The sequence below is a fragment of the Brassica oleracea genome, chromosome C5 (genome assembly GCF_000695525.1).
Source record: "Brassica oleracea var. oleracea cultivar TO1000 chromosome C5, BOL, whole genome shotgun sequence".
NCBI classification, from domain to species: Eukaryota; Viridiplantae; Streptophyta; class Magnoliopsida; order Brassicales; family Brassicaceae; genus Brassica; species Brassica oleracea.
This window is the reverse complement of record NC_027752.1, coordinates 16,103,962-16,114,219: the sequence shown is the minus strand read 5'-3', so window position 1 is coordinate 16,114,219 and position 10,258 is coordinate 16,103,962. Positions and strand designations below refer to the sequence as shown.

Genomic DNA, 10,258 nt, shown 5'->3' with positions numbered 1-10,258 from the left:
AACTGTTTGGAGCAAAGTTTTTAACTTCACGATCTTCATCTTGACGTCAGTTCAGTGTCGGCCCTGGCCACAAGCAGAAGAAGCATGGGCTTCCAGCCGACACGATAATAAGTATTTTCGCGGCCACATATTTATAAAAAGTGACTTCAGCCTAGTGGTTCTAAGAGAAATTACCAGTGCTAGAGGTGCTGGGTTCGATTACCCCTGACTGTATTCATTTATTTTGGCTCCAAATATAAAATGGTACACATGTCACTCTCATAACGCACGACTTGATAACGTGGCTTCACGGGAGAGAGACAAACATTTCGTTATATATATAGAAATGTATATATCATTTAGTTACTGGAAAATAAGCATTGAACAATCATCAATCCATAGATCCATCAATAAAACAGAGATAACGAGACTGCACAAGAAGAAAACTTTGTTTTAGGCCTTTAATTGTACTAAAACATGTCATGCATTTACAATTAGTTTATTTTCTAACACATGGGGGGGGGGGGGGGGGGGGGGGGGGGGGGGGGGGGGGGGGGTCACCTGACCCCTATAGATTTCTATCAAAAAAAAATTACTTGCATTTTGTAAAAGATTTTTGGTAAAATAGTGTAAAATTAGTATACTGACCCCATGATTTTTTTTTTCAAAGACTCTGTTAACGTGTTTCTACTTTGGTGAAAAGCGAAGAGATACTCAGTAATTAATTTCATTTCTTTATCCTAATTCTTTCCTTATTTTTATTTATTTTTGTACAGCTTTCTAATATTTTTTTATCCACTAAAATTTTGATCTAACTTTTATTTTACAAGTTAAAAATTTCTCTTGCAATCTTTATTACCCTTTTATTATTTTTTGAACCATTTTAGTTAACAATATTAAATCTGTTTTAGATTATTTTTAAAAAATTAAGAATACTAACAGTTTTATAAGTTAATATTTGGATATAGGTCACAAAAAATTAGTATACTGACCCCATGATTTTTTTTTTCAAAGACTCTGTTAACGTGTTTCTACTTTGGTGAAAAGCGAAGAGATACTCAGTAATTAATTTCATTTCTTTATCCTAATTCTTTCCTTATTTTTATTTATTTTTGTACAGCTTTCTAATATTTTTTTATCCACTAAAATTTTGATCTAACTTTTATTTTACAAGTTAAAAATTTCTCTTGCAATCTTTATTACCCTTTTATTATTTTTTGAACCATTTTAGTTAACAATATTAAATCTGTTTTAGATTATTTTTAAAAAATTAAGAATACTAACAGTTTTATAAGTTAATATTTGGATATAGGTCACAAAAATATTTGGATATATATATATATATATATATATATATATATATATATCACTTTAACCTATTCAATATTTATACTATTTTAGATATAAATAAATTATTAATATCTAGTTAATATTAATTTTTTTGTTATGAATAAAACTGACCTCAGTCAAAATTGTGGCCGACTCCGCCACTGTGTATAGCCTACATGGTTAGAAGAAGGTAGTAACTATCAAACTTTTAACCAAGAAATGTAAAACAAAAGGTGCAAGAAGCTGTATCAAACTTTTAACCAAGAAATGTAAAACAAAAGGTGCAAGAAGCTGTATCAAACTTTTAACCAAGAAATGTAAAACAAAAGGTGCAAGAAGCTGTGTTATTGGCAGTGTTAACCGAGTAGCTCGAGGAGCTTTAGCATGGGAAAAGCTGTGGTTTGGGCCCCATCAACGTTAATTCAAACGTCAATGCGAAAGAGGATGCATGAATGTATGAGTAGTTGGGTACATATTATAGATTTGAGAATAATAAAATAAAAACTTGTCATAAATAATACAATAACGTCAATCAGTTTTCTAATATTTGATACAGAGACATTGTCTAGTTAATGTGATTATTTTTATATAAAAATCCGTAGATTCAGATGAACGAAAAAGAAAGTATAATGCATAATGCAGAAAGTGGAGAAGAGATAATAACAAAAATAATTGTTACGTTAAGAAAACAAAAATAATTGTTCTCAACTTTTATCAAAATAAGGTTTATTTAGATTCTTTGTTTTTAGTTTCAAAAAAAAACTATTTTATCAAAATAAATAAATAATTGTTCTCGTACAGGATAACGGATAATAAGGCGAAATTCTCGCGGGAACCAATGCCTCCTTATTTCTATCCCTTCCGTAGTTAATAAAGCAGACAAACGAGATACGTACAAACACAAAAACTCATATACATACACGTTCTCGAATATATTAAATATGGGAAATAACAATATGCTGTATTTGTTCCACTATAGTTTAGTCAACATATTAAAGAATTGCATAAAACAGTACAGATCATATAGACTCAGATTTTAGGAAATTCAATAAATTTCAGTCAGTTTTAGTATTTGATTTCATTTTTATTTTACTCTTGATTTATTTTCCAAGAAATAAATTATGATTTTGATTGTTTATCAGTTAATTATGCATATCGTTATAATTTTCCAGGAAATTATTCATTCTAATAACGTGTTAATGATGATCATAGATTGACTAATACTATAATTCAACCGTGCACATAGTTTTTACACTATAAACGTTCACAAGGATGTGCGATTAACATAGATTCGAATTAAGGTAAAAAAATATTCGAATTGAGGATAACTGCATAACACAAAGTATTTATAGCAGAAATGGTATGAAAAAGTAACAACAAACTGATAAAGATTCTACAACTATAATTAGTAACCATCAAAGATTATATACATGTCACAATATATTCGCTTAAATTTCTTTTCATCATCACATTTTTGTAGATACTTTTCGCATTAAAAATATTACTGGTAGCAAATTGGTACATGTATTATCAGAGAGTGTAAAGTTATGGGATAAATTACCGATACATGTCTCGGTTCCATGCTCGACGTAAAGAACTAGTAATGCAAGGTTATGGACCTTATGGTACACACACGGAAATGTAGTTCATATGTTTGGGGTTAAGAAGTAATAAACAAACTAATATACCAAACGATAAATACTGAAAGTCAAAAGGACTAAAAAGAAAAGAAGGTGTTCGAAAATGTCAGACGGAAGAAGTGACGTGTCAAGAGAAGCAGGTGGGACCCAAAGGGGATATGGTCAAAAAACGAAGGACTGTCACGAGTAGGGGACCAATCAACGACAAAACATCCCTCATTTGCTTTGTAATCTAATTGATGCCTATTTCATAGTCCTGTCACTGTATCACTTTCTCCCTTTCCTCCTTTCTCTCTTTTACCGTTCATTCACAAAAACAACATTTCCTAAAACAAGAACTCAAGAATTGTCAATTCTGTGTCATCGCCAACAAATTCATTACATTTGATAAATTCTTAAGGGCTTTGAAACGGCTAATGTTACGCGGACTCATCCCAAAACTGTCAGACCCATGCTTGGAACTAGGCTTGGCCCATATCAAACTCAGGACCAAACATTAAGCAGGCGGGGTTGACTCCCAACTGTGTCCGGAGTCTTGCTTCAGTACAAAATATTGCACTTATAAATTTAGTGAGTCTCCAATGATGATATGAGGATTACATATTTATAAAATAATTTTACTAGTTTATAGACTTTAAATTATTTTATAATTCATATATAAAATAGATCAAAATTCATTTTAAATAATATTTTTTTTTTAATTAGATACATTATGTTGGATATATGCATTTTGATCAATTAGGTTATTCAGTTTAAATATATTGGATCACAAGAATTTCTCCAAATTGAACAAAAAAATTTGTTCGGATTAGGTTAAACTGAATTAATTTTGTTAATTACTTTAATATATGTTCTACATCTTAGATTTATAAATATATTTATACAATTTTGTATAGTTTGTCATATGTTGCTCTTGAAAAATTAAGAAAAATAAAAGAAAATATAGATTGGTTAAGAGATACATAAACAAAAAAAATTTGTAATCTTTTAAAAAACTCATCGATTAAATAGATATTTAGAACGTAAAAATAACTAAAAACTGAAATGTTTGATTATGTCATATTGGATCAAATGACATTCATAATTTTATATCTGTGTATTTAATTGATATATTTTTTTATAAAATAAATATAGAATATATATATATATATATATATACATGATATATGACGATTCAATTATATCATCAAAACTATTTTTATTTTCTAATTATTTAGTCAAAATATTTTATATTAGAATTATTATAGTTCCTTTTAATATATATTATGTTTTTTGAAAATAAATTAAATTTAAAATACAACTTATTGTTGTTGATTGCAAGAACACTTTAATATTTTACTTATTAAAATTGATTATTAAAAAAGCTGATTCTTGTAAAAATATGTTTTAAAAAAGACATCGTACATATATGTATAACTAATTATATTTTTTTTCTTAAACCATCAACATTTATAAATTACATACATATGGATTAATATGGGCTTGACACGTGAAAATGAACTTCTCAAATTATATTATATTTTATATTTTATCATTTGCATAAAATAATTCACAATAAAATTTGTCAATTGAGAAAAAGAAACTAAAATAAAAATAGTAACAATCATGATTATTCATAAGAAAATTGCATCTTGTATGGATAGAAAAGTTCTTATTTAGAAATATGGTATAGCTAATGTTAAATTTAATTAAATCCAGTTACAGTCCTACGTATATTTTCTGCATTCTTAATGTTTACTCTTCTAACATATAGATATTAATTATTAATATTATGTCATGTAATTATGATTTTACATATATTTATTCAAGATATTTCATCTTCACAAATTTGTCAACTACCTCATTTTGAAAGAGGAACTTTCTCTCTCCAAAATTGATTTGGTTTCATCGAAGAGATTCAAATATCACTATATATCCTCTCTTTAATAACAAATTTTCTTCTTCTTATCCATTCTTAGTTTATATCTATCTAATCCTCATTTTTAAATCACATCAATCTCTAAGATTTCTACAAATAGTGTCTTCACGTTTAGTACCCTCGCCGCAGATGTCTAAATCTGAAGCAATAATGAAACCACTAGAAAGATTCATCTACCTCAACGAGAAGTATGTGTTTTCTGGTAGATTTGGCTGCTTCATCACGTTGTGCCAATTGAAGGTCTGAAGAAGTTGGTGCTCTCTCTCTGTCTCTAAGATTTCTACAAATAACTTCTTCATGTTTAGTACACTCGCCTCACATGTCTGAATTTGAAGCAATAATGGAACTTCTATAAAGATTCATCTATCTCAACGAGAAGCATGTGTTCTCTGGTAGATTTGGCTGCTTCATCATGCCGTGCCAATTGAAGTTCTGAAGAAGTTGGTGAGACTTCTAGAAAGATTCATCTACCTCAACGAAAAGCATGTGTTTTCTAGTAGAACTCCGTGCCAATTTGAAGGCATGAAGAAGTCAGTGCTCTCTCTAAAATTTCTACAAATAGCCTCTTCAAGTTTAGTACACTCGCCGCAGAAGTCGGTGTTCTCTCTCTCTCTGATTTGATCTTTTTTTTTATCTTTCTAATGTATCGTGATTTTGAGAATGAAATAAGTTCTTTTAATTGGTTATGTTTGCTTGCTAAAAATTTCCATTTATATTATAAAATTCTTATGGGCCTTGGTACTCCGTCGAAAACTACAGTTTGTCTATACTGAATTGTTGATGTGGCGGTGGCAATGGGGAAATTTGATTTTTGGTGGGGTGGTGGTTCTCCTCGGTAGCGTTTGCAGCGACATTACAAATTTCATCGACGAGATTCTACAAAGCAAGCTGAACGGGTTCGATGATAGAAGTATTCGCCTTTGTTTTTGCAAATTTGATCCAATGAACTCTTGGTTAATGATGATGAAAATTATGCATATAAGATCTGATAGCTTAATAAGCGTTATTTTGGATTTTAAATGGTTTAATATACATTTTGGGATTTTGTTGTAATAGTAATTATTCTTGTTTTATTTATCAGTTAGAAATGATATAGCAGCATGTTATAAATTTAAGTTGGAATAACGATGTAATATCTGGTGATAATACAGTTAAACCGGATAACCAATTAAAAATGTTGAACAATTGTATCAGTTAATGTATCGTGATTTTGAGAATGAAATAAGTTCTTTTAATTTTTTATGTTTGCTTGCTAAAAATTTTCATTTATATTATGAAATTCTTAAGGGTCTTGGTACTCCGTCGAAAACCACAGTTTGTCTATACTGAATTGTTGATGTGGCGGTGGCAATGGGGAAATTTGATTTTTGGTGGGGTGGTGGTTCTCCTCGGTAGCGTTTGCAGCGACATTACAAATTTCATCGACGGGATTCTACAGAGCAAGCTGAACGGGTTCGTTGATAGAAGTATTCGCCTTTGTTTTTGCAAATTAGATCTAATGGACTCTTGGTTAATGATGATGAAAATTATGCATATAAGATCTGATAGCTTAATAAGCGTTATTTTAGATTTTTAAATGGTTTAGTATACATTTTGAGATTTTGATGTAATAGTGGAAATGATATAGCAGCCTGTTATAAATTTAAATTGGAATAACGATGTAATATCCGGTGATAATACAATTAAACCGGATAACCAATTAAAAATGCTGAACAATTGTATCAGTTATAACCACACATTGCATTAGATTAATATTTTAGTTTCATCCAAAAGCATTTTTTCATTTCATAACTTTCATACATTCGGATAAACATTTACGTAACCGGTTAACTAATATATTAACATAACATATCTTTTTTGACTTCACACCATAAAATCACTGCTATTTATTTCAGTAACCGGATATCATTCAGTTAAACCGGATAATCAATTTAGAATGCTGAACAATTGCCTTAACACTCACCACATTGCACTAAGGTTAATATTTTACTATTACCTATACGTAGTTTTTCATTACATGACTTTTCATATATTCTAGTAAACATTGATGTAACCAGTTAAATGATCTATTAACACAGCATAACATATCTAAGTTAACACCATTGATACATTTTCAGTAAACATTGCATCAAAACTAACCTCATTACCCTAAAATTAATATTTTAGTATCACCTATAAGTAGTTTCCATTTCATAATTTATCATATAATCCGGATAAACATTAACATAACAAATATAATATAAATAAACTATTTAATCATGTTAAAATTAGCAATGAGTCAACATTAACCACATAGCTCTAAAGTTATATTTAGTATTTATTGTAAGTAATTTTATATTACCATTTATGATTTGTCTCAATTTTATGGTTGAAGTTTTTTCATATGTTTACACAATAGCAAAATTAATTGTCTTAGGATCGTACATATGTCTTAAACATTTTTGTAACTTATTGATGTTTACAGTATCTATCTATATATATAAAGTACAGTTCTTTCAATCATCACACTGCCACGTCATTAAATAGGGAAAGAAGGATATGACACGTGTCCTAAGAGTACCAAGCTTTGTTCGTTTCATCCTTTGCGATTTTTATGGACTTTAACTGGGCTCTTATTTAAAAACTGATAATGTGGATTAGCAAGCCCCACAGTACGACATCTTCAAGAGAGGCGTCTTACAAAATTAAGGTTTCATCGTCTTCTTCAATCTTCCACGATCTTAACCAACAACAGAGATTCAGCATGTCGAGTGAGACGAAACGTCGTGAGGAGACTCTCTACCATGTTTCAATTTCATCATTTCGTCTTCACATGATGAATCCTCTGAGACCTTACGAGTTGTCTAAACTCAATGCCTTTAAGAATCTTCTTTAACTCCATCGACGCCCATCAAGCATAATGCCCTCATTCAATGATACTTATCCATGTAAGAGGTGGTGTTTCTCCACTTATAAATATGTAAATACTTCATCTCTTGAACATCGTCCCTACTATTCGTCGTGATAATCCCAAAAAAGTATTATATTATAGCTAATTCATCTATTCTTCTTGCCAATTCTATGGGAAGCAATATACAGAGAATCGTGAAGAGTGCATTTCAGAATAAGGAAAATGTCTGGCTCTTTATACCATTATAATTTTGTAGAGCCGTTGTGATTGATTTTATTTTTTAGAATTGAGAATTTTGACATACATTCTACTTCAACTGACATGTTTGATTACTTTAAATTCCCAGAATCTGTATTCTGGTTTCTGGTAACATTGATAAAAAAAATTTCCGTGTGATCCTGAGTTGACCTTCATTGTTCATTGTTCTAGATAGAATGTCTGTTGTTTCTCTGTTGTTTGACATGAACCGCTTTCTTAACATACTGATTTTATTATTGTAATCAAATGTTATGTTATCTCAGGATGATAAAGATGAAGAGTGTGGGGGAAGAATTATCGAGGGATGAATCTAATAAAGAGTACAATATTAAGTATAACTGAGATGAAGAGACGTCACAAAATGGTACTTGCTCTCAAAAGAAGAAGTTAAAGAAACCCGACAAGTATCTGGCTTGCATGCGATGCAACAACAAGGAGACCATGTTCTGTTACTAAAAAAACTTCAACGTTAACCAACCTCGCAATTTCTACGAGAAATGACATAGGTATTGGATAGCTGGTGGAACGATGAGGAACGTTTTGGTCAGTGCAGGGAGATGCAAGAACAAGAATCTGGAATATCATATAACCGTCATGAAAGCATAAAATCTGCGAAGCTATGCAGAAGGCAGCTGCAAGAACCGCTGATCTTCAACATCCTAATGGCACCAATCTCCTCACTGGTGGCTCCGATTCAGTCCTATGTAGATCCATGGTGTCAGCTTTAAATGTTGACGGAAAAGTCAATGCTGCAGACACAAGCCACGTTGCAGAAGACAATAAATGGTTGCAGGTTAGGGTTCCTTTAAACATGTCAAATGAGGAGGCTGGCACAATCAGCATGTTACCAAAGTTCCATATGGTTTCCAGGACCACTACAAACTTAGCCAAATGCTTGAACGGTATTTCATTGACGGTTGTACTGTTTTACCCTCCTCCAGTGTACTGGCTGCCCATGAGTTTCACAGGGAAACATGGAACAGCTTCACCTCGATGTCACAACTCACATCACCATCTGGTGGGTCCGGTCTAAATTCTCCAACACTTGGTAAACATTAACCATAAGAACCATTTTTGAAGAACCGATTCCATTGGTAGAGGGAAAATCAAAGTTGAGAGATGCTTGTGGGTTTCCAAGACGATGAGGATAGATAATAATTCAGAGGAAGCCGCTAGAAGTTTGATCTGGGAAACACTAGAGTGCATAAAGAATATTCCGAATAAGGAAAAAGGTCTGGCCCTTTATACTTCTATAAATTGTTAGAGCCGTTGTGTTTGATTTCTATTTAGATCTGAGGACTTTTCTATATATTCTGCTGCAACTGACTGACATGTTTGATTACGATGGGTTTATGTAAATCATATAGTAGATCGCAAGAGTTTGAAAAAGGCAAGCAATCGTGTATGATCCAGTCTGGTACATTAAGCGAGCTCGGGAAAGGTTAATTGCTCGAGCCTCAGGATAGTGTGAGACCATTCCAGAGTCTCATTTGTGCCTTTGACGTTTAACATCACATGTTATAAAGAAGCAGATCAAGTGAGCCCGACTAAAAAGAAACCACATAAGGTTAGATGAACGGAAAATTCGCTGTTGAGACCGATAACAATTGTGCCTTTCGTCTTAATGTTGGTTAATAGTGTTGCTAATCGGAGATTAAACTCGCAAAAGCAATACATTTGACAGGCAACCGACAAAATCAAATATGTAAAAGCAATGCTTAAAAAGTTTTATAAATATGCAAAACCAAAAGATAATATGCCATATTCATAAGACTGACAAAAGAAAAGATAGAAGGATGTATCAAATATCTTGGCATAGGTCATCATCAGACATCAGTAAAACTTAAAAGCCAAAGGCTGTAATGTACGTGGCACTTGACGAAACTGGCCACCCAAAAATATATACATATTCCATCATATATTCTTCTGCCAGTTACTCCCATCCAAGAGCGAAGGAATGAATTTCGTCCAGATTGATATTGTGTAAAGGCCCCTTCCAGATTGCTGAGGATTCTTATTCTCGAGTGTGTTGTTTCTGTTTGTGTACAATATCATTCGTCTATGTTAAATTCTCAGCCAAATATGTAACAATTGAATTTTTTAAATTTGAACTACAAGTCATAATCCTATGAAGTATAAAACTTCAGCGATTTGACAAAATTTTCATTTTATACTCAGTTCACTCACTCTTTGATCTCCAATTTGAGACTGTATCAACCAGATGGTAAATGTGCATACAAATGG

The 10,258-nt window shown here is 31.5% G+C and overlaps 1 pseudogene; it reads left to right on the top strand.

Annotated features, from left to right (window-relative positions):
- The first annotated feature begins 7,495 nt into the window (after positions 1-7,495).
- On the top strand, positions 7,496-9,687 carry LOC106344633 (annotated as a pseudogene).
- Positions 9,688-10,258: the final 571 nt, after the last annotated feature.